Consider the following 26,818-nt stretch of genomic DNA (forward strand, 5'->3'; position numbering starts at 1 on the left):
AATAGTGTTTGAGATGAGGGAGTGCGGCGGTTTAGGGGTTAATATGTTTATTATAGTGGCAGCGATGTCCGGAGCGGCAGATTAGGGGTTAATAAGTATAATGTAGGTGTCGGCGATGTCGGGGGCGGCAGATTAGGGGTTAATAAGTGTAAGATTAGGGGTGTTTAGACTCGAGATTCATGTTAGGGTGTTAGGTGTAAACATAAATTTTGTTTCCCCATATGAATCAATGGGGCTGCGTTACGGAGCTTTACGCTGCTTTATTGCAGGTGTTAGACTTTTTTTTTCAGCCGGCTCTCCCCATTGATGTCTATGGGGAAATTGTGCATGAGCACGTACAACCAGCTCACCGCTGACTTAAGCAGCGCTGGTATTGAAGTGCGGTATGGAGCACAATTTTGCTCTACGCTCACTTCTTGCCTTTTAACGCCGGGTTTATAAAAACCTGTAATACCAGCGCTGTAGGTAAGTGAGCGGTGACAATAACGTGCAAGTTAGCACCGCACCCCTCATAACGCAAAACTCGTAATCTAGCCGTATGTTAGGTTAATTGTTAGTTTAAATTAAGTTTTTTTTTATTTCACAGGTAAATTTTTGTTTATTTTAAGATAGGGATATTGTAATTTTAATTTAAAGTTAGGGGGGTTGTTAGGTTTAGGGGTTAATAGTTTAATTTAGTTTTTTGCGATGTGGCAGGCTGGCAGTTTAGGGGTTAATAGGTTTATTTAGTGGCTATGATGTGTGAGGCCAGAGGTTTAGGAATTAATAACTTTATTTACTGGCGGCGATGTCTGGGAGCAGCAGAATATGGGTTAATAGCTTTATTATAGTGGTGGCTTTGTCGGGGAGCGGCGGAATAGGGGTTAATAACTTTTATTAGTGGCGGCAATGTCTGGAGAGATAGATTAGGGTTTAATAAGTTTTAAATAGTGTTTGCGATGCGGGAGGGTGGCGGTTAATATTAGTTTATGGGTGTTAGTGTACTTTGTAACATTTTAGTTATGAGTTTTGTTTAACAGTTTTGTTGCACAAAACTCATAACTACTGGTCTCAGACAGCGGAACGGATCGTGCGGGTATAGGCTGGAACGCAAGTATTTTAGCCTTACCGCACAACTTGTAATACCGGCGCTATGGAAATCCCATGCAAAAACTTCATTTTTTTGAGTGCGGGATTGATGTTGCATTACAGGCTAAAATGTTTGCGGTATAGCTATACCGACAAGACTCATAATGGCTGCGTTACTTTTTTTTTTACGCTGAAATGGCCATTTTTTCAAAGTTAAAACCGTAACGCAAAACTCGTAAACTAGGTGTAAATAAATGCTAGATCGAATGATGCATTCAAAGAAAAGATTAGTCTGAGAAGAACATGTAGATGTATTTTTTAAAGTTTCATTAGCTGTTTAAATATTGACAAAATAAGTGTAAAGTTTTAGGGGGATATTTATCAAAGTGTCAACTTTGTTGCATTCACGGGCGTCAATACTCTCGCCAAACATCGCGGCCACGGATCTGAATACGATCTCCTTATTTATCAAAAAAAGTCGTCAAAAACACGCACGTCAAGAACTGGTGTCGCGGCTATTCAGGTTTTTCACAACTTTATTTATACCATTTCATTACTGTCCAAGAACAAGCACATTTCTCTTTAGCACATTATTGTATATAGTGTAAATGTATTCTTTTTCTGAACAGGACTAATTACGAAAATAGCAAGTAGTGACATATTTGGTGCAAAGTGGAGAGTGAATTCTTAGAATTATTTTTAAGATTGGACATACATATTTTAGTATGTATATACACACACACATACAGAATATATATATATATATATATATATATATATGTTATGCCAGAAATCTTTTGCAAACATATTTACATGTCCCTAAGTTCCTTTTTTGGTTCTAAACAATGTTGTCTACCTCTGTGTTTATTTATACCATTATATGTATATAGTGTAAATATATTATTATTCTGTGCAGGAATATATGCAAATATAACATAATCAGAGTATCATATGTATTTATTTGCAATCTATGGATATTTTAAAGGGATAGATAAGTAAAAATGTAAGTTGCACTAGTGGGAGCTAGCTGCTAATTGGTGCCTGCACACATTTGTGATTGGCTAAATAGATGTGTTCAGCTAGCTGCCAGTAGTGCAATGCTGTTCCTTCAGCAAAGAATAACAAGAGAATGAAGCAAATTTGATAATAGAAGTAAATGGGAAAGTTGTTTAAAATTGTATGTTCTATCAACATCATGAAAGAATATTTTGGGGTTTCCGGACCCTTTAAGAGCTGGGCCAGGTTTCTCTCTGCACCTGTCTAAACCCTCCTGATTGCAATCTATTTTTAAAAAACACCCCATCACAGGTGTTATAAAATGGGCTGGCATGTAAGATGACATTTCTTACTGAAAAAGAAATTCAAGAGAAGGAAGAAATACACTGAAAATAGCATGACAGTAAAGAGGTGATTTTAATTTCTGCTGTATCTGATTCATGACAGTTTAATGTTAGGTGGGCTATCCCTTTGAGCTATCAGCTTAATATTCTATTGAATCAAACGTCAATTTGAATTTTAAAATCCTTGTCTAAAATATCAACATGTGTGTCCTAATGTCAGCATCAATGTTTATCTTTAATACTAATTTCACATATACATACTTTCAAAGTATAATACACAATGTAACAAATGGCACTTACAAGTTCTGATGAGTGATCAATGACAAGTATCGAGCAATTTGATTTGTTAGTTTATAATGTGTATTTGAATTTGATTGGCAGATGTCATAAATCATGTGATTATGCATATTCCAATCAAAATTGGTAGAAAAATTCACTAGCGTGCGGGATATTTAGGAGTTTGCATCATAATTGGTGCGAAAAGTGTTGCATCAAATATGTAGCGTTGGTGGAGTGGAGAGTCGGACTTGTATTACATGGCTTAAACATGGTGCACATAGATGTTTTCAAACAAATCAAAAGGAAGTTAGCTATATTATATTGTGTATTTATTTCATTTTTATCTCTATATCTATTAGTGCGACAAACATTTGCACCAAATATGTAGAAATAATATTGTCCCCTTGATTTGTAATGAGAGACAAAGTTGTAGCATAATCCATCAGTAGTAATGTATTTTTCATTTTTATCCCTATATCTATTAGTGCACCAAATGTGGAGCAATACTATTTGATTTAGAAAGGGTATACAAGTTTAATAAAGTTTCTAATTTACTTTTATTATGTAATATACTTCATTCTCTTGCAGTATCGAACATAAGCTTTCTGTGTTATCAGATTAACATTGAGTTCTATGGCATCCGCTACCTGAAGGGTGGCGGATTGAAAACCAGGTACGCTGAGTCGCAAAAGACACAAGCGTAACTGTCGAACTTTTGATAACTACGTGAGAGCTTCAAATAGTGTCGAATAGGAGGGTGAATGAACACGATTCCGCTCGAATTCCACAGGTTTTCAACTCATATCGATCTGCGTCGGATTGAGATTGCGGGATCGTATGTTACGTCACAAATTTCAACATTTGCCGATCTTTAAGCTTTGATAACTACGGCGGATAAATCTTGCAACAATTACGACACGGAATTCAAGCATATATTTGGTTGACGCTTTGATACATACCCCCCTTAGTGTCTATAAAACAATAGGAGTTGCCATATTGTAACTTAGGTTCTCTGCTGTGGCCAATTAGAGACAGTTATAAATAGATCACTAGAGTGTGCAGCCAATGATGGTGTGGAATATAACAGTGTTCTGCACTTCCATGTCTAACATGAACTGAAAAGCTCAAAATTTCAGAATGGAATTACACAAAAAGCGGTACAAATAAATAATAAAAGTATAATGCTAAGTTTTTATTTATTTATCTGATTTATCATTTTATATTACTATCTCAAAGTGTTTAATGTCCCGTTAAATATTTACAGTCAATACATAAATAAAAAAGAAGAAATAAAGCAGTTTGTTTTACAGATCTTTCTAATCCCCTTTAATCATATTCACATATATTCATGCTATCAAAAGCTCACAAATCTGCTGATTTCCTATAGAATTTTTAAAGTATATTAACCCCAGACAGCTTTTAGCCCGAACCACGAATGACATGACCTACAGCAGAATATTTGTTTTCAGCACTTCTGAAGCCCAACATATACGTTCTTCATCACAAACACTCACAAGGGATACAAATCTTTTCCCAGTTATGACAGATGATGAATAATTGAACTACGCACGGACACAGAGCTCTCTGGGGCACGGTCACATTGATCTCCTAGGTCAGATGTGTCAATGAAATAGGTCAGCGTTGTGGGGACACAATGTCTGTGATTATGAGCAGCGCTGGGTCAATACCAAGTGTCCGATGATTGCTCGAGGAGAGGAAAACATCATCTGCGGATGGTGGTAAAGATGTATTTGTCATGTCTGCTGTCTGAAAGCTGAACTGCAGTGGTTACAGGGAGAAATATAAAGCACAGTGTTATTGTCACACCTCTTCTGCTTCTCTGTGATACATTAATTACATGTGGTGACAACGCTGGGTCCAGTTAGTGACAGGAACATTTCTAGATTCTCAGTATACTGCCTGCAGAGTAACTACTGAGAAAAGCTCTAGATTTGTTTATTAAAGGGACAGTCTACTAGAAAATGCTTGTTTTTAAAAAAAAGATAATCCCTTTATTACCCATTCCCCATTTTTGCACAACCAACACAGTTATATTAATACACTTTTTAACTCTGTGATTACCTTGTATCTAAGCTTCTGCCCCTTATTTAAGTTCTTTTGACAGACTTGCATTTTAGCCCATCAGTGAAATAACTCCATGGGAGTGAGCACAATTTTATCTATATGGCACACATGAACTAGCCCTTTCTAGCTGTGAAAAAAATGTCAAAATGCACTGAGATAAGAGGCGGCCTTCTTAGGCTTAGAAATGAGCATATGAGCCTACCTAGGTTTAGCTTTTAACAAAAAATACCAAGAGAACAAAGCTAATTTGATGATAAAAGTAAATTGGAAAGATGTTTAAAATTACCTGCCCTATCTGAATCATGAAAGTTTAATTTTGACTGGACTGTACCTTTAAATATATAAAACAAACCACAGTGTATACAACAAAAGTAAATAAAAATAAATATAGAAATAAGGATATGTAAAAAGATAATTCTCATAAGGTAAATAAATCTGTGACTAGTATCCCAACTGTTAAAGGGCTGTATTACAAGTGGAGCACAATCAATAAGTTCAGGGTGCGTTATCCTTTCCGCTACCCTGCACAAAAGAATACAGCACAACTTGGTATTACAAGTGGATGATTAAAAATGTTAACCAGAGAATTTAAACACGGCTGCCATTTTTTATTATACTTTTATTGGATGACACAGCGAGCACTATTAGCGCTTATTTTACAAGTGGGGAGTTATGTGTTACATTCAAGCAAAATTGCATAATTATTTTTATATTTTTATATATATATATAAATATATATATATATATATATATTATAATACAAGATTTATAATCCTACTGGGTATCTTCTGTCCCTCCGCCCCCCTTCATTTCCTCTTTAGGCCGAGCTGTGACGTAGAGAGCAGTCCCACCCACTCTCTACATAGGCTTCCTAAGGGATTTTAAAGGGCTGGACTTCAAAGCGTCATATGACACACACACTGATTGGATGTTCAATGGAATTGTCATAAAAAAGAAGAGTTCATCCCAGTGGGCCGGCATAACATTGTAACAGAAACATTACTATACACAAGAATTAGCCCTTTTCACAGATAAAAAAAAAAAAAAGTTGTTAAATAACTAACTCGACAACCAAAAGTTGAACTTTGAATATTGCAACCACATTAACGTATTCACCCATAAACTTTAATGGAGTGTGAAAAGAGGAAGAAATACTAACACCCTTACTTGTACTGTAAATATTTACAGTAAAAACACAGTTACAAACTTTATTAAATATAAATATTGCATAAATATGATTTTTCATGTTTTTAGCTAAGTGATTGCAAAGGGCTCCAATGCACTTATACATGTGTCTATATACAGTCGTATGCAAACGTTTAGGCACCCCTGACAATTTCCATGATTTTCATTTATAAATAATTGGGTGTTTGGATCAGCAAATTAATTTTGATCTATCAAATAACTGAAGGACACAGTAATATTTCAGTAGTGAAATGAGTTTTATCGGATTAACACAAAATGTGAAATATGCATCAAAACGAAATTAGACAGGTGCATAAATTTGGGCACCCCAACAGAAATATTGCAATAATGTTTAGTAGAGCCTTCTATAGCAGAAATAACAGCCTCTAGATGCTTCCTCTAGCCTGTAATGAGTGTCTGGATTCTGGGTGACGGTATTTTGGACCATTCCTCTTTGCAAAACATCTCCAGTTCAGTTAGGTTTGATGGTTGCCGAGCATGGACAGCCAGTTTCAAATCACTCCACAGAATTTCAATGATATTCAGGTCTGGGGACTGGGATTGCCATTCTAGAACATTGTACTTGTTCCTCTGCATAAATGCCAGAGATTTTGAGCAGTGTTTTGGGTCAACATTATTCTCAATATCTGCTGATATTGAGTGGAATCCATGTGACCCTCAACTTTAACAAGATTCCCAGTACCGGCACTAGCCACACAGTCCCACAGCATGATGGAACATATACCAAATTTTACTGTGGCTAGCAAGTGTTTGTCTTGGAACGCTGTGTTATTTTGCCACCATGCATAACGCCCCTTGTTATGACAAAATAACTCAATCTTTTTTTCATCAGTCCACCGCACCTTCTTCTTCTAAAATGAAGCTGGCTTGTCCAAATGTGCATTTGCATACCTCAAGGGACTCTGTTTGTGGCATGTGTGCAGAAAAGGCTTCTTCCGCATCAGTCTCCCATACGCTGAATTGTTGAACGATGCACAGTGACACCATCTGCAGCAAGATGATGTTGTAGGTCTTTGGAGGTGGTCTGTGGGCTGTTTTTGACCATTCTCACCATCCTTTGCCTTTGCCTCTCCGATATTTTACTTCTGGTCTTAACAAGAACTGTGCCTGTAGTCTTCCATTTCCTCACTATGTTCCTCACAGTGGACGCTGACACCTTAAATCTCTGTGATAGCTTTTTGTAGCCTTCCCCTAAACCATAATGTTGAGCAATCTTTGTTTTCAGGTCATTTGAGAGTTATTTTGAGGCCCCCATGTTGCCACTCTTCAGAGGAGAGTCAAAGAGAACAACAACTTGCAATTGGCCACATTAAATACCTTTTCTCATTATTGGATGCACCTGTCTATGAAGTTCAAGGCTTAATGGGCTCACCAAACCAATCGTGTGTTCCAATTAATCAGTGCTAGGTAGTTACAGGTATTCAAATCAACAAAATGACAAGGGTGCCCAAATTTATGCACCTGTCTAATTTCATTTTGATGCATATTGCACATTTTCCGGTAATCCAATAAAACTAATTTCACTACTGAAATATTACTGTGTCCTTCAGTTATTTGATAGATGAAAAGGAAATTGCTGATCCAAACACCCAATTATTTATAAATGAAAATCATGGAAATTGTCAGGGGTGCCTAAACTTTTGCATACGACTGTATGTGTGTACCTATGTATTTATGTGTATATATGTCTGTAAATACATATATACAGTAAAAAACTACATTTATGCTTATCTGATAAATTTCTTTCTTTCCCGATATGGTGAGGCCACAACGTCATCAATTACTGTTGGGAATACCACTCCTGACCAGCAGGAGGATTCAAAGAGCACCAGAGCCAAACTGTTAAGTATCACTTCCTTCCCACAAACCTCAGTATTCGACCGAAGGTAATGGAGAAAAAGGAGTAACACAAAGGTGTAGAGGTGTCTGGGGATTAGTAAAAAAAACAACTGTCTAGAAATAAAGGGCGGGGTCATGGACTCAACATATCCAGAAAGAAATACATTTCTCAGGTAAGCATACATTTTGAATTCTTTACTAAGATATGTTCCACAACGTCATCAATTACTGTTGGGAATCAATACCCAAGCTAGAGGACACAGATGACGAGGTAGGGACAAGACAGGCAGACCCAAACAGAAGGCACCACCGCTTTGGGGACTATTTGCAGTTATCAGCTGTTTTGCTGTGCGGCCTGAGAAGGTTCCATCTGAGGGGGACGCTCCGAATTCAGCTCCTTACTGACGTCAGACGCCGATTTGGGTTTGTTGGCTCATCTTCCATCTCGGACGTTCAGTTTGTTTAGAGCAGGACTCAGACCACCGCGGGCTTTTACTGGACCACATTATATTCTGTGTGTGATTAGGACGAACGTTGCTGCTTACCTGAGTGTAAGATTTTATGTTTATTTATTTACATGTTCTGAATAAACTACTCAAGATTGTTCTTTTGCGCTTCTTTGTACTCCCTTGTCTTAGCTGTTGTTCCTGACTCTGATGTTTTCCTTGTTCCTGATTCCGGCTCGTCTGACTACTCGCTTTAGCTCCTGACTCGGCTCGTCTTACTATTTGCTTTGGCTCCTGACTCGGCTCGTCTGACTAGCAGCTCTGGTTTTGATTCCTGGCTTGTTATTTGACTTGTGGACTTTTTATTATTTTTTGCTATTAATAAAGGTGTGATTATTTTTGCACTTCTCGTCTCAGTCTGTTTCCTGGCACCCTGACAGTACGCAAGGGACATGAATCCTGAATTAATCCTGATGGTGCTGATAATCCACCTTTACCTGCCATAATTTCCAGGATCACCGCTTGGATCAATTTGCACTAGCCCTGCAAACCCTGCTGACTTGTACTGCACATTTGGACCAAAGTGTCCCGCAAGTTATGGCTGCTCCTGTTTCCGCTGCTGCACCTAGTCCTACCAGGAGCATGTCCAGTTCTGCACCTCTACCTCAGCGATATGGAGGCGATCCTAATCAGTGCAGAGGGTTTTTGAACCAGGTGGGCATTTACTTTGAGATGTTACCTGAGGCGTTTCCCTCTGACAGAGCTAAGGTGGGATTTCTCATCTCTGTACTCTCTGACACAGCTCTTGCCTGGGCTAATCCCTTGTGGGAGACTAATAAACCTGTGATTTCAAATTATCCTGAATTTGTGGCCTCCTTTTGAAGGGTATTTGATGTTCTGGCTCGCTCCTCCTCTGCTGCTAAACGACTCATGTCAATTCAGCAAGGTATAACATCTGTTGCTCAGTATGCCATTGAGTTCCATACAATCGCCACAGAGGTAGGTTGGAACAATGAAGCCCTTGTTGCTGCCTTCTTTCATGGGCTCTCTGATGTGATTAAAGACAAAGTTGCTGCCAGAGATTTACCTGAAGATCTTGAGGCATTGTGGGCTTTTTTGATCCTAACTGACATCAGAGGCCCTCTTTCAAGGAGCGCTTGCGGAATCCTCCTGTTCCGTTGTCTCCTACGTGTTCGTTCCCACCCATGCCTCCCTTTCCTCCCATGCCTCCTGGTCCCGAGTCATCAAGTACTGCTGAGCCGATGCAGTTGGGATTCACGCGTCTCTCTGCGAGAGTTCCTAGACATTTTTGACAAGGTGCATGCCGGTACGTTGCCTCCTCACCGGTCTTACGATTGTGCCATAGAACTGCAACCCGGAGCCATTCCTCCTCTGTCTGTTGCGTAGAATTGTGCTATGGAGGAGTATGTTGCCGATGCTCTGTTGCGGGGGATCATCCACAAATCCTGCTCTCCTGCAGGGGCTGGCTTCTTCTTTGTGAAGAAAAAGGGTGGCGAGTTAAGACCATGCATCGATTATAGGGGTCTTAATCATCTTACCATTAAGAATGCTTACCCTATTCCGCTCATTACGGAACTCTTTGACTGCCTCAAGGGAGCTACGGTCTTTACTAAACTTGATTTGAGAGGAGCATACAATCTCGTTAGGATCAAGGAGGGCCACGAATGGAAAACAGCATTTAACACCAGGAGCGGGTATTATGAGTATCTTGTAATGCCCTTTGGCCTATGTAATTCTCCTGCTGTTTTCCAGGAATTTATTAATGATGTCCTACGAGATATGTTGCAACAGTGTGTTGTGGTGTACTTAGACGACATCCTCATACACTCACCCACACTTGAGGCTCATTGTTCTAATTTTACACAGGTTCTTCAAAGACTACGTGAGAACGGCCTGTTTTGTAAACTCGAGAAATGTGAGTTCCATCAGACTCAAGTAACCTTCCTAGGTTATGTTATCTCCATTGCAGGGTTCTCCATAGATCCTGACAAGGTATCTGCAGTTCTGCAGTGGCTTCGCCCAGTCGATCTTCAGTCTATTCAATGTTTTTTTTTCGCCAATTACTATAGAAAGTTTATTAAAAACTTTTCTTCCTTGGTCAAACCTATCACAGACATGACCCGTAAAGAGAATGATCCACTCCATTGGTAACCTACTGCCATTAAGGCCTTTGATTTAAGACTGCATTTAATGCTGCTCCAGTTCTGGCTCATCCTAACCCTGTCCTGCCTTTCGTTTTTGAGGTTGATGCTTTTGAGACTGGAGTAGGTGTCCTCTTGTCTCAACGTCCTATGCCTGACGGTTCCTTGCATCCGTGTGGTTTCTTCTCTAAAAAATTGTCTCCAGCGGAGTGCAGTTATGAAATTGGCGACAGGGAATTACTGGCCATATTTTTGGCACTCAAGGAATGGAGGCATCTTCTCGAGGGTACTAGCGTGAAAGTGCTCATTCTTACTGACCACAAGAATTTAACTTATCTATCTGAAGCCAAACGTTTGTCATCCCGACAGGCCAGATGGGCGCTATTTCTGTCTTGGTTTAATTTTGTGGTCTCCTACCTGCCTGGTAATAAGAACGTTAGGTCTGATGCCCTCTCTCAACAATTTTCGCCTCTGTCCAAGGAGGAGTCTGTACCTACTCCAGTTATACCTCCTGACCATATTTTGGCTACCATATGTACGAATTTGACTTCTCCCTTGGGGGAGGAGATCCTGGCTGCACAAACCAATGCACCTCCTGAGAAACCTAGTGGTAAGTGTTTTGTTCCTGAAAATCTTCAAACTAAACTTTTGAACACTTACCACTATCCTAAAGCCACAGGACACCCAGACAAGAACCAAATGATTTGGTCTGTCACTCGACAATTCTGGTGGCCAGGTCTTCGTTCTGATGTTGCTGCATATGTTGCCTCCTGCTCAGTTTGTAAACAGAATAAGACTCCTCAACGTCTTCCTGTGGGACTTCTTCAACCTATTGCTAATGGTGAGCTTCCTTGGACACATCTTTCCATGGACTTCATTGTCGAGCTCCCTGTTTCCAATGGCAATACTGTTATCCTTATGGTGGTTGACCGTTTTTCTAAAATGTCACATTGCATTCCCTTGAAGAAGTTGCCTACTGCTCAGGAGCTTGCTTCACTTTTTGCCCGGGAGGTCTTCCGTTTACATGGGTTACCCAAGGAGATAGTGTCGGACCGGGGTAGCCAGTTTGTATCCAGATTTTGGTGTTCCTTTTGTGCTCAAATGGGGATCCAGCTTTCCTTCTCCTCGGCATATCACCCTCAATCCAATGGGGCTGTGGAACGGTCTAATCAAGCTCTGGAACAGTTCCTCCATTGCTATGTCTCAGATCACCACAATAATTGGTCTGAACTGTTACCTTGGGCAGAGTTTGCTTGTAATAATGCTATTAATGCTTCCTCCAAGTTATCCCCGTTCATGGTGAATTATGGGTTTAAACCATCCTTGTTGCCCGATTCATTCATGTCTCAGCAGCATTATTGACTCTCGTATGTCCAGGGGCCGCGTACAGTATTTGGTTCACTGGAGGGGCTACGGTCCAGTGGAGCGTTCATGGGTTCCCTCCTCTGATGTTAATGCTCCCGCCCTCCTCCATGCCTTTAATGCCCGTTTCCCCTATAAGCCTTTTGTCCTCCCATGGGGGAGGGGTCGTTGAGGGGAGGGTACTGTGAGGGTTTTTACCTGTTTTGTTTGCCATGTGCTGCTGGCAGCCATTTCACTCATCTCTCTTGCTGACTCTAGTGCATACTGTGTGATGCTGCTCATTTCCTGCACTTCCTTTTATGGCCAGACTGGTGTATATCATCCGTCTGAGACAGGATGCAGTCTCAGAATTGTGATGTCATCACTTATTATTTAAAGGGCCTCTGTTCACTATGCTTTGCTCTTGCGTTGTCTCAGACCTGTTTGTGAGAGCTCCTGTGTATTACCTGGCTGCCTGACGTCCCTCCTGGTTCCTGATCCCTGGCTTGTTCCTGACTCTGCTGTTTTCCTTGTTTCTGATTCCGGCTCATCTGACTATTCGCTTTGGCTCCTGACTCTTCACGTCTGACTACCAGCTCTGGTTTTGATTCCTGGCTTCTTATTTGACTTGTGGACTTTTTATTATTTTTTGCTATTAATAAAGGTGTGATTATTTTTGCACTTCTCGTCTCAGTCTGTTTCCTGGCACCCTGACAGGAACAACCACCAAGGTGGAAGAAATACATCTCCGCTAGATCTGTATACCAGATCCTGCGAGACTATGCAGGAAATATTAAAATACTGATGCTCACTCCCAATTGACAAGAGCAATGACTTGTGGAAGGAGAGCAAACTGAGGAACAGGGATGTCAGACTGAAATCTCAAGGAACCACAAGGGTATTTAACAGAGCAGCCTGCTGATCTTTTGACCTTTAACATAACTAGGAAACTTGGTGTACTACCATCTCCAAATCCAGTACCCCCATTTGAAGGTTAACCTGGAGAACACCTCTGGGAGAAGTACCCACTCCCGGGATGAAAAATTTGACTGCCAAAGAAGTCCGCTCCCGGTATTCACTCCTGGAATGTGAATAGTGAATAAACCACAAATGTGAGCGTCCGCCCACCAAACAATCTACGCCAATCATGACAAAGGAACTCCAGGTTTCTCCCAGGTGTTTAATGTAAACCACTGAGATGAAACTTTTCAACTAGAACCTGAAAAAACAGTTAAGACAACAGAGGCCAAGCCATCAGAGAATCTCATGTCGACAGATCTAGAGCTATCCTACGAAACAGAGCCAAAAGATCCCCGGTCCACTATCTAAACATGCATAACAGCAGACTCTCAGATGGAATCGAGCAAAGGGATGATGTCTAATGAAGCAACCATCAGACCAATCACCTCCATACATGGAGCAACTGAAGGGCCAAACAGTAGAGTGCTGAAAGAGGCAAGAGGATAGTATCCTCTATTTTCTGACCCCTGTCAAAAATATTTTCAGAGATAGGGAAACTAAAATGGTCCCTAAGAAACTATCCCTGTAGCTGGAACAAGGGAACACATTTTCAGATTCACTTCCATCCGAGGAAATGAAGAAAGACAACAAGATCTCTGCATGAGAATTTGCTTGTTGAAAAGATGGTGCCTGAACCATTATGTCGTCCAGGAAGGGTACCACAGCAATTCCCTGAACCTGATCACTGCCAAAATAGCCCCCTCTGGGAGCCGTGGCAAGGCCAAAGGGAAGAGCCACAAGCTAAAGTGTTTGACAGAAAAGCAATACTCAGGAACTTGAAAACACATGTCCTCCAGGTCTATGGTCACCATGAACTGACCCTCTTGAACCACTGGTTTCCAATTTGAAGGACGGTACCCTGAGAAGACCTGTTGAAACCCTTTAATCTATCCTAGGATGAAAAGTTCCCTCTTTTTTGGGAACCGTAAACAGGAATATATATAATTCTAGACCCTGTTCTCTTACAGGAAAAAGGAACTATCACTCACAGGGAAGAGAGGTCCCAAACGCACTTCACAAATGCCTCACTGTTATCTGACCTGCAGGTAAAATGAGAGGAGGAACCTGCCTCTGGGAGGAATGTATGAATTCTATGTAGAAACCCTGAGATACTATGTCCTCAGCCTATATGAGAAATCTCGTATCCATGTTTGAAGACAGAGAAATTCAGCCCCCCATCTGGACCGATTCCGGATTGGGCAGACTCCCTTAGGTCCATTCATCTTGTCTTGTGGTAGAAAAGACCTTTTTCCTGAAATATCAGAAATATTCCTGTCAGATCCGGACCAAACAAGGTCTTACCTTGTAAGGAAGCACCAGAACCTTGGACTCAAATCCACTGACCATGAATATAGCCACAGATCCCCACAGGCTAGCACAGTGAAGCCAGATATCTTGGCTCCCGGCTTAAAAACTTGCATGGTAGCATCAGAAATAAAGGAATTGGCTAGTTTAAGAGCCTCAATTCTGTTCTGGATCTCCTCCTTAAAGCGGCCCCTACCAATTGGATCAAACAAGGCGTTGCACCAATAAGATGCCACACTTGAAACAGTGACAAAACAAACTTCCATGTAAGCCTTCAGCTTAGTCCAATGATCCTGAAAAGAACAGCTACCCTCTCTAGGAATCGAAGTTCTCTTAGCCAGAGTAGAAATGTCCTACTACTGTAGGCACCGTGCGTCGTGATATTTAATGGAAACAGTGACAGGAAACATATTTTTAAAGACAGGAGACGGGGAAAACTCCAAGAGTAGCTCTCCCATTCCTGTAGAAAATCACCTAGCAAGGTCTGGTACAGGAAAAACTTCCACAGAGGAATCCTAGTATTTATAAAGTTTACTAGATTCTTTAGGCATTGACAACGACAGACGTATTGGAGTCGCTCCAAAGCAGCCAAAATCTCCTTTAACATCCACGAAGATGTTGAAGCTTAAATCTGAAGAATACAACTTCAGCATCAGATAAAGGAATTATACTGTCCAAATCTGAGATTTTACCCTCAGAGGCTACTGACGTATCCTCCTCATCAGACCTATGAGGAACCACAGGGCACTGCATGTGACACCATTGAGGCTTGGGACGTCTTAGGAGAAAGCTGTGGCATTGAATGAACAGCATCCCTGAGAGACATTAGGTTCAGTGGACAATAAACTCTCTCAACATGAGAAATTAGTAGCTAAGCAAGCAGCACAAAAATGCATAAAGGCAACAAAATGTGCTATAACCCATAACATAAAGAACAAAACACAGAGATGTTCTTCATGCAGAAAAAATATAATATAAATATAATATATAATATAATATAAACATACTAAAAAGTCAGTATGTAGATATGTAAATATGGTGAGTACTTGCACATTTAAAAAACACTGATAGGGCTTCTGAGAACAAGACTAGCACTAAGCTAGTAACAGCAGACCATTTCCTAACGCCCCAGTCTGATCTTAGTCTATTTTAAATGAACTCCGCTTCCCCAGCCTAACTCGGCCATAGAAGCACGACAGATCTACTGCCGATCAGAAAGTAAAGTAACAAACAAAATGGGGAGTGCCACTCCGCTAACAGACTACACAGAAGTCTTAACCAAGGCAGTGAAACGGGTCACGTGACCCACCAATATGAAACAGCGTCACATACAAGCACGCGCTTACACTCTCTATGCAGCGTCTCTTCCCGCCCTATCACAGTTATGGTGGACGACCAAAAATAGAAAAAAATTAATTAATGCAGTGTCTCTACTGTGCTGTTGCAGCAAAGTAGACATCCACACTAAGCAGCCTCTATACAGCACTACTGTCCTAGAGGTCCCAACGGTCTCTATGCAAACTCAGCCCATAAACAGTAAACACAGTGTGTGAGAAGAAATTTCTACAACCACTTAAGTGTGGAAATAGACTCCCAATGTACATGAAATTTCCAAACTGCATATATTATATTAGAAAGCAGTTATGTGGATAACCATCAACACAAGTGTGCTAATTAAACGCTTGCTAGCAGAACCCACAAATTGAAAAAAAAAAAAAAAAAAGGATTATACTTGTTACCATTAAAAGTAATAACCCCTGTCTCCAGTCACATCTAAGTGCCTGCTCCCTGTCTGTGAATATCCTTATAAAGAATACATTTGTCCCATATAAAACTGCAGCTCGCCCATATGAAGTGCACAGTCTCCCATACCCAGAAGACAAAGGCACTTACCTGCAGTCTAGCCGTGTGGCAGGAGGACAGCTACACAGTGTGAGAGGAAGCCACTCCTCACAGAGACCTGTAGAAAAAAGAAAGAACAGGGCAAACATACCCTGGCTTTCTGTATTAGGGCAGCAACATGTTAGGAAAATGCAGTGAGCCCCACCCCACAAGTTCCTAACTGCTTTAAAGCCACCACTGCCCTACTGAGGAGACTAACGTGGAGAACAGTTAGACCCAATTTTGAGAAGAAAGATCAGAGTAAACCTACTCTGGCTTTCAAAATAATAAAATCTTGATTGAAGTGAAATAAATCCAATTTTCTTCAAACACCAAAACTTCACCTCCTCCATGCACCAAAGGCAAAGAGAATGACTGGGGTTTGTGGGAAGGGAAGTGATACTTAACAGTTTGGCTGTGGTGCTCTTTGCCTCCTCCTGCTGGCCAGGAGTGGTATTCCCAACAGTAATTGATGGCGTTGTGGACTCACCATATCTTAGGAAAGAAATACATAAAACATATGTACACTTATATATATATATATATATATATATATATATATATATACACATACACATATATATATATATATATATATATATACATACATATTTAGACATGTATATTTATGCATCTCCCTTAGCCTTTTTTGAGTCCTTATAAATTATTTATGCAATTTATTTGTAATAGCTTTTATTAGATGGTGTTATTATGAGTGTAACTGTATTTTGTAATGTATTTTGTATGTGTTTTATTCAACCTTTGTCTCGTGTAACAGTTAACCAGAGCTCAGACGCTCAATTGCGCTCAAATGAACACGTTTACTTTCAACTCGTAATACGCGCACAAAGTGTCACAATATACAAATTATCGCTTGCGCACAACAGTTCGGTAATCTAGCCATCACTGAACTAAGGTAAGCCATTGTTTAAAACATTTAAAGGACAGTATATTTAAATAATTGACAAACACAATAAAAAGTCAATGCTAGTAGAATATTTTCTGCCAAATTTCAAAGTCAATCAAATTTTCCCTTCCCCCTGTATCATGTGACAGACAATAGCAGTTAGGGTGTTTAGGTAATAGCAGTTAGGGTGTTTTATCAGTGAGGTTGGTTTGGGCAACAGTAAAATAATATATACATGTATATATATATATATATATATATATATATATATATATATATATATATATATATATATATATATATGTATATATATATATATATATATATATATATAGTATATATATATATATAAATCTATTTTGTGCTTTCACCAGACATTACTACTTTGTTGGCACTATTTGAATGTACAAGGTAAAAAAACAAAATTTATGCTTACCTGATAAATTTCTTTCTCTTGTGGTGTATGCAGTCCACGGGTTCATCCATTACTTGTGGGATATTCTCCTTCCCAACAGGAAGTTGCAAGAGGACACCCACAGCAGAGCTGTCTATATAGCTCCTCCCCTAACCCCCACCTCCAGTCATTCGACCGAAAACAAGTAAGAAAAAAGAGAAACTCTAGGGTGCAGTGGTGACTGTAGTTTTAAAAAATAAAAACACCTGCCTTAAAGTGACAGGGCGGGCCGTGGACTGGATATACCACAAGAGAAAGAAATTTATCAGGTAAGCATAAATTTTGTTTTCTCTTGTAAGGTGTATCCAGTCCACGGGTTCATCCATTACTTGTGGGATACCAATACGAAAGCTTTAGGACACGGATGAAGGGAGGGACAAGGCAGGTACTTAAACAGAAGGCACCACTGCCTGTAAGACCTTTCTCCCAAAAATAGCCTCCGAGGAAGCAAAAGTATCAAATTTGTAGAATTTAGAAAAAGTATGAAGCGACGACCAAGTCGCCGCCTTACAAATCTGTTCAACAGAGGCCTCATGTTTAAAAGCCCTAGTGGAAGCTACCGCTCTAGCAGAACGAGCTGTAATTCTTTCAAGAGGCTGCTGGCCAGCAGTCTCATAAGCTAAATGAATTATGCTTCTTAGCCAAAAAGAAAGAGATTTTGCCGAAGCCTTTTGGCCTCTCCTCTTTACAGAGTAGACAACAAACGATGCAGATGTTTGACGAAAATCCTTAGTAGCTTGCAAATAAAACTTTAAAGCACGAACCACGTCAAGATTGTGTAACAGACGTTCCTTCTTTGAAGAAGGATTAGGACACAGTGACGGAACAACAATTTCCAGATTGATATTCCTATTAGATACTACCTTAGGAAGAAACCCAGGTTTGGTACGCAAAACTACCTTATCTGCATGGAAGATCAGATAAGGGGAATCACACTGCAAGGCAGATAACTCAGAAACTCTTCGAGCCGAAGAGATAGCTACTAAAAACAGAACTTTCCAAGATAAAAGCTTGATATCTATGGAATGCAAGGGTTCAAATGGAACCCCTTGAAGAACCTTAAGAACTAAATTTAAACTCCATGGCGGAGCAACAGGTTTAAACACAGGCCTGATTCTAACCAAAGCCTGTGCAAAAGAATAGACAGAGCAGAAATCTGTCCCTTTAAGGAACTAGCCGATAATCCCTTTTCCAATCCTTCTTGGAGAAAAGATAGTATCCTGGGAATCCGGACCTTACTCCACGAGTAACCCTTGGATTCACACCAATGACAATATTTACACCATATCTTATGATAGATTTTCCTGGTGACAGGCTTTCGAGCCTGAATCAAGGTATCAATGACCGACTCGGAGAAACCACGTTTTGATAAAATCAAGCGTTCAATCTCCAAGACGTCAGGCGCAGAGAAACTAGATTTGGATGTTTGAATGGACCTTGGAGTAGAAGGTCCTGCGTCAGCGGCAGAGTCCATGGTGGAAAGGATGACATGTCCACCAGATCTGCATACCAAGTCCTGCGTGGCCACGCAGGTGCTATCAAAATCACCGAAGCTCTCTCCTGCTTGATCTTGGCAATCAGACGAGGGAGGAGGGGAAATGGTGGAAACACATAAGCCAGGCTGAAGGACCAGGGCACTGCTAGAGCATCTATCAGCGTTGCCTGGGGATCCCTTGACCTGGACCCGTAACGAGGAAGCTTGGCGTTCTGACGAGACGCCATCAGATCCAGTTCTGGTTTGCCCCATAATTGAATCAGCTGGGCAAATACCTCCGGATGGAGCTCCCACTCCCCCGGATGAAAAGTCTGCCGACTTAGAAAGTCTGCCTCCCAGTTCTCTACTCCAGGGATATGGATAGCAGATAGATGGCAAGAGTGAACCTCCGCCCATAGAATTATCTAGGAAACTTCCATCATTGCCAGGGGACTCCTTGTTCCCCCCTGATGGTTGATATAGGCTACAGTCGTGATATTGTCCGACTGAAATCTGATGAACTTGACCGCAGCTAGCTGAGGCCAAGACTGAAGAGCATTGAATATCGCTCTGAGTTCCAGAATGTTTATCGGAAGGAGGGCTTCCTCCCGAGTCCACGAACCCTGAGCCTTCAGGGAGTTTCAGACTGCGCCCCAGCCCAGAAGGCTGGCATCTGTCGTCACTATAGTCCACTCTGGCCTGCGGAAACTCATTCCCCTGGACAGGTGGACCCGAGATAACCAACAGAGAAGAGAATCCCTGGTCTCTTGATCCAGATTTAACAGAGGAGACAAATCTGTGTAGTCCCCATTCCACTGATTGAGCATGCAAAGTTGCAGTGGTCTGAGTTGTAGGCGGGCAAACGGAACTATGTCCATTGCCGCTACCATTAGGCCGATCATTTCCATACACTGAGCCACTGACGGCCGAGAAGTGGAATGAAGAACACGGCAGGAAGTTAGAAGCTTTGACATCCTGACCTCCATCAGAAAAATCTTAATTTCGACTGAAACCGCGGCCTTAGAACCGCCAGAAGGGACCCTAGAACCTTCATAAAGACTCTTGGCACCATGGCAAACCCGAAGGGAAGAGCCACAAACTGGAAATGCCTGTCTAGGAAGGCGAACCTTAGGAACTGATGATGCTCTCTGTGAATCGGAATGTGTAGATAAGCATCCTTTAAGTCCACGGTAGTCAAATATTGACCCTCCTGGATCATAGGGAGGATGGTTCGGATTGTCTCCATTTTGAAGGATGGGACCCTGAGAAATTTGTTTAGGATTTTGAGATCCAAGATTGGTCTGAAAGTTCCCTCTTTTTTGGGAACTATAAACAGGTTTGAATAGAAACCCTGTCCCTGTTCCTCTCTTGGAACTGGGTGGATCACTCCCATAACCAGTAGGTCTTGAACGCAACGTAAGAATGCCTCTCTCTTTATCTGGTTTGCAGATAATTGTGAGAGATGAAATCTCCCCTTTGGAGATGAACCTTTGAATTCCAGAAGATAACCCTGGGAAACAATCTCTAGTGCCCAGGGATCCTGGACGTCTCTTGCCCAAGCCTGGGCGAAGAGAGAAAGTCTGCCCCCTACTAGATCCGGTCCTGGATCGGGGGCTACCCCTTCATGCTGTCTTAGAGGCAGCAGCAGGCTTCTTGGCCTGCTTCCCTTTGTTCCAAGTCTGGTTAGGTCTCCAGACTGGTTTGGACTGGGTGAAATTTCCCTCTTGTTTTGCATTAGAGGAAACCGAAGCTGCGCCACCCTTGAAGTTTCGAAAGGAACGAAAATTATTCTGCTTGGTCCTTAATTTGCTGGACCTATCCTGAGGAAGGGCATGACCCTTTCCTCCAGTAATGTCAGAGATGTTCTCCTTCAGACCAGGCCCGAATAGGGTCTGTCCCTTGAAGGGGATGTTAAGAAGCTTAGACTTTGAAGTAACGTCTGCTGACCAGGACTTAAGCCATAGCGCCCTGTGCGCCAGAATGGCAAAACCTGAATTCTTAGCCGTTAGCTTGGTTAAATGAAAAACGGCGTCAGAAATAAAGGAATTAGCTAACTTAAGAGCTTTAATCCTGTCTAAAATATCATCTAACGGGGTCTCCACCTGTAGAGTCTCCTCAAGAGACTCGAACCAAAAAGCCGCTGCAGCAGTAACTGGGGCAATGCATGCAAGAGGCTGAAGAATAAAACCTTGATGTATAAAAATTTTCTTAAGGAGACCCTCCAATTTTTTATCCATAGGATCTAGGAAAGCACAACTGTCCTCGACGGGGATAGTTTTACGCTTTGCTAGGGTAGAGAATGCTCCCTCCACCTTAGGGACCGTCTGCCACGAGTCCCGTATGGCGGCATCTATGGGAAACATCTTTTTAAAAGCAGGAGGGGGAGAGAACGGCACACCTGGTCTATCCCATTCCTTAGTAATAATTTCCAAAAACCTCTTAGGGACTGGAAAAACATTAGTGGAAACAGGCACTGCAAAGTACTTGTCCATCTTACACAATTTCTCTGGAACTACAATGGGTTCACAGTCATCCAGAGTCGCTAAAACCTCCCTAAGCAATAAGCGGAGGTGTTCAAGCTTAAATTTAAACGCTGTCATTTCAGAATCAGACTGAAGCAACGCCTTCCCTGAATCTGAAATGTCACCCACAGATAGAAGCTCTCCTGCCTCAGCTTCTGAGCATTGTGAGGGTATATCGGACACAGGTATTAAAGCGTCAGAAAGCTCTGTATTAGTTCTGGCCCCAGAGCTGTCTCACTTTCCTTGTAACCCTGGCAGTTTGGACAATACCTCTGTAAGGGTATTAGTCATAATTGCCGCCATGTCCTGTAAGGTAAAAGAATTAGACGCGCTAGATGTACTTGGCGTCACTTGAGCAGGAGTTATAGGTTCTGACACATGGGGAGAGCTAGATGGCATAATCTCCCTTTTTTCAGTCAGAGAATCCTCTGGAGATAAATCTTTAAGCGCCATAATATGGTCTTTATAGTTTATAGAAATTTCAGTACATTTGGTACACATTCTAAGAGGGGGTTCCACCATGGCTTCCAAACATATTGAACAAGGAGTTTCCTCTATGTCAGACATGTTTAACAGACTAGTAATGAGACAAGCAAGCTTGGAAAACACTTTAATAAAGGTGAAACAGCAATTAAGCAAAAACGTTACTGTGCCTTTAAGAGAAAAAAACTAGCACTTAAACTGCAAAACAGTATAAAAATATAGTAAAGACTTCGAATTTTTTACAGTGTGTGTAAGGGACTAAAGCAACATTGCACCCACTTGCAAATGGATGATTAACCCCTTAGCCCCCAAACCGGATTTAAAAACGTCAACTACCAGTAAAAAACAGTTGAGCACCTTGCCACAGCTCTGCTGAGGCTCCTACCTGCCCTCAAATACGATTTGGTGAAGGAATAAACCCTTTATAATGGTCCTCAGATGCCAAAGGACTCCTCTAGGGAAGCTGGATGTCTCAGTCTGAATTAAAACTGTGCAGCTATAGCGCTAAAATAGGCCCCTCCCGCCATGTACTGGATGTCAGAAGGGCCTTAAGAAAATACTCCTAGGAGTATCTGACTAGCCATGTGGAAAACTAGGCCCCAAATAAAGATTTATCTCCCTCAGAGAAAAAACGTTCTATTTATGAAAACATGTAAACGTTCTGACACTAAATAATATTAACATGAGTATTACCTTGTTTTGTAAGCATGATCCCACTCATTGTTAAATGACTGCATCAGGCTTACCTCAAATACACAAGGCTCTGTCAGCATTTTCTAGAACTTATTCATCTCTCTAGAAATAAAAATACTGAACATACCTCAAAGCAGGAAATCTGCAGACCGTTCCCCCAACTGAAATTTTTCCCATACTCTTCAGTTATGTGTGAGAACAGCAATGGACCTTAGTTACAATCCGCTAAGATCATCAACCTCCAGGCAGAATTCTTCATCTAATTTCTGCCTGAGAGTAAAACAATACAACGCCGGTACCGTTTAAAAATAACAAACTCTTGATTGAAGGTAACACTACACTAAGTCACCACTTATCTCTTGATACTTCCCTTGTCGAGAGTTGCAAGAGAATGACTGGAGGTGGGGGTTAGGGGAGGAGCTATATAGACAGCTCTGCTGTGGGTGTCCTCTTGCAACTTCCTGTTCGGAAGGAGAATATCCCACAAGTAATGGATGAACCCATGGACTGGATACACCTTACAAGAGAAAATTTATTTTAATTATGTGTGAGGGACCGCCTGGTACCCCGAATGAGTACCTCCGTCAGAACACTTCCCTTGCCCTGGACATTCCTTTATCCAGAGCAATTGCTCCTGGTATCTCCCTTTGACCACAGTCTAAAGTTATATAGGTGAACAGAACTGAGACAACAATCATTGGTCTGAACACAAAATGAACCCTTTATTTAAAAGCATTAAAGAGTCACAGAGCTTCAGGTTACAGAGGGAATTGGTTAAACAGTAAAGCAAACATATGAACAATACATCAAACCTCTAACAATTGTCTATTCACAGGTAAAACAGATTAACATATCAAGTTAATTAACTGGGGAGGAAAGTTTACTCAGACAATCTGATTTTGGGCAGTCTGGTTAACATAATCACACAGGAACACAATCAGTTTACCCAGACAGACTCCTGAGACACAATCAGATCAGAAACGTAAATAAAATAATCTCATTACAAAATATAAAAACAGCTCTTATTAACTATTAAGTCCTTTATGCCCACTTGGTTTATAGAGTCACAATTGCTCCTACAAGGGGCACTGTGATATCCCTTTAAGACTTTCTGACTATCAGCACTTCCTCCTATTTAAGGAAGTGCTTCTCCATTACTCAGTGCCTGAAAATTAAAGTGGATTCTCTCATCCTGTGCTACTGCTCATTTCAAGCAGTTTATTTTTCCCTTTCAGGTCTAAAGTATTTTATATTTTTTGAAGGCTGATTGTAACTCAAAGTTTGCTGCACTTCTTTCCTGATTCCTTTTGGACCGTTACTTCTAATCATATTCCTACGCTTCCGGAACTCAATCACTCACAGCTGAAGCCGCACTCACACATGCTGCTACCGGATGCCGCTCTCTAATATTCTCCGGTTTAGAATTTACTCTGCTGCTAATACCGCTCTCCACGCTTCACCATCGTTTCTGGGGAAATCTGGTCTTATCACCACGCTGGTATTGGTATCGTATTGTATACAAAGTTTAAGGTTTACAAATATAACGCTAAGTGTCATTACTTACCTGAGCTGTATTTCACAGAATTAACCTCCTCCTTGCTGCTCAATATTGCGTGTGTGTTGGAACATTGTATATATATTTTAGAGTGTTTGTGTGAGTGCGTGAAACTAAAGGAAAGTTACTTGAACATTACTTTACTAAGATTTGAACTTTATCAACTCATTTCATATCCTGAATATAAAGGAATTTTTCTCATTTTTTCTTTGATCATAAACGAATCATTGTTTATATATTAGAAGCTTAATAAGCTTCTCACATAAGAATTACTATTATCATTCATAGAGGTATAATCCATACTTTTCATTTCAATTACTAAAAGTAAATGCTCACCTTGTGCATGCGAGTATATTAAGTTATATATACTTGCTGTTTACAAGAAAAGAGCTACATTTCCTTTATTTTATTTTTCTCTAAAGTTTGGTGAGACAAATTTATCACACATATCACAGAATTTTCAGGCCATAAAAAGAAAGTTTTTTTTTTTATTTTGGAATATGGATCCTAATGAAATTAAAAATGAATTTTCTAATATTCATCAGAAATTAGGATATCTTGCTAGAGCATTAACAGAGGTACAAACTGAAAATAAAGCTCTCAAAACCATAATAAAAGATTGTATGTCAGGGAAAGAAGCAGGAATTGCTGAACCTCACATACAATACCCACAACCATTTTCTGGCAAACGCAGCGAATTCAGGGATTTTAAAAGTGCATGTAAACTTCTTTTCTCACTTAGACCTAAAACATATCATAGTGAAAGGATAAAGGTCTGTACCACTATTTCCTTCCTACAGGGGGAGCCACGCTCCTGGGCCAATAGATTCTTTGAAAGTGAACATTCAATATTGGATTCGCTTGAAGAATTTTTTTTAGCTATGACTGCCTTGTATGAGGATTCCCACACTCAAATAACAGCTGAAAATAAATTAAGATCTATGAAACAAGGGAAAAGAAACATTGAAGAATATATTACTGAATTTCAAATGTGGATAGATGACTCTCAATGGAACGAGATCAGTTTAAAGAATCAATTCAGATTGGGTCTCTCTGAATCCCTTAAAGATGAATTGTCACGATTAGAGATGCCTGACACACTGAATGGGTTGATGAAATTAAGCACCACTTTGGACCGAAGGTTACGTGAAAGAAAGGCTGAAAAAGCTTCCTATGAAGTTGTGCCCAGACGTTCATATCCCTGTTTTACAACCATGGAAAAAGCTGTTTCAAACCAGGTTCCTATGGAAATTGGAACTATAAGGGGTCCTCTAACCCCAGAGGAAAAAAATAGACGTAGATTAGAAAATCTCTGTCTTTATTGTGGACAAAAAGACCACTCCGTCACAAATTGTCCATCTCTATTGAGACAGAAAAAGGGTAAGGGTAGTTTCAAAAACAATATTTTTCACATTTCTCAAAACCCCCATCTCACTCTCACTTTTTCTTTACAGTGGGATCAGAAAAACGTGCGCTCTAACGCTTTGATTGATTCTGGGGCGTCAGGAAACTATATAGACATAGCATATGTTAAGCTCAATAAAATTCCAACTGTTGTCAAGACACATCCTGTTTCAGTTAAACTTATTGATGGTTCTATTATACAACAGGGCCCCATTACTCATCAGACAATCCCTTTACTCATAACAACTGACCAAGGACATTCTGAATATATTACTTTTGACCTCATACCTATCTACATGCATATTATTATTTTAGGTTTTAACTGGTTACAAATACATAATCCTCATATTGACTGGTCATCACAACAAGTAAAATTTGACTCTGATTATTGTACAAAGACTTGTTTTCCCTATCAGGTAATCTCTACTATAGAACATGAGCTACCACAAATTTATCAGGACCTGGCAGAGGTATTTGACCTCAAGGAGGCAGAAAACCTCCCACCACATAGGGAATTTGACTGTCCCATTGATTTAATACCGGGATCTCAGATACCACATGGTAAGATTTACCCTCTTTCGCAAGAAGAATTGGTATATCTAAGATCATATTTAGATGAAAACTTGCGAAAAGGGTTCATCTCACACTCAACATCCCCTGCTGCTGCAGGATTGTTTTTAGTACGCAACAAAGATGGGACAATAAGACCTATTATAGACTACAGGGCATTGAATGAAATAACAATTAAAAATAGGTATCCTTTACCTCTCATACCAGAGTTACTCGAAAGATTAAATGAGGCCACGATCTACTCGAAATTAGATCTAAAGGGCGCTTATAATCTTATTCGCATAAAGGAAGGGCACGAATGGAAAACCGCGTTCAGAACCCGCTATGGTCTTTTCCAGTATAACGTAATGCCCTTTGGTTTGAGCAATGCTCCCGCAACCTTCCAACATTTTATCAACGAGATTTTTCATGATCTAATGGATATCTGTGTCATCATATATCTAGATGATATTCTGATTTATTCGAAATCTCCCATAGAACATGAAAAACATGTTAGGTGGGTTCTTACTCGACTCAAGGAGCATAAGTTATATGCAAAGCTAGAAAAATGTGTTTTTCATGTCTCAAAAATAAAATTTTTGGGTTATATAATTACCCCAAACAAAATAGAAATGGATCCTGAAAAAGTATCCGCAATTAAAGACTGGCCTAAACCCACTACAGTAAAAGCATTACAGCGATTTATTGGTTTCGCAAATTATTACCGTAAATTTATAAAAAACTTCTCCTCAGTGATAAAACCATTAACACAATTAACTAGCATAAAACAGCGCTTTAAGTGGTC

This window comes from Bombina bombina, chromosome 7 (assembly GCF_027579735.1).
Source record: "Bombina bombina isolate aBomBom1 chromosome 7, aBomBom1.pri, whole genome shotgun sequence".
Taxonomy (NCBI): domain Eukaryota; kingdom Metazoa; phylum Chordata; class Amphibia; order Anura; family Bombinatoridae; genus Bombina; species Bombina bombina.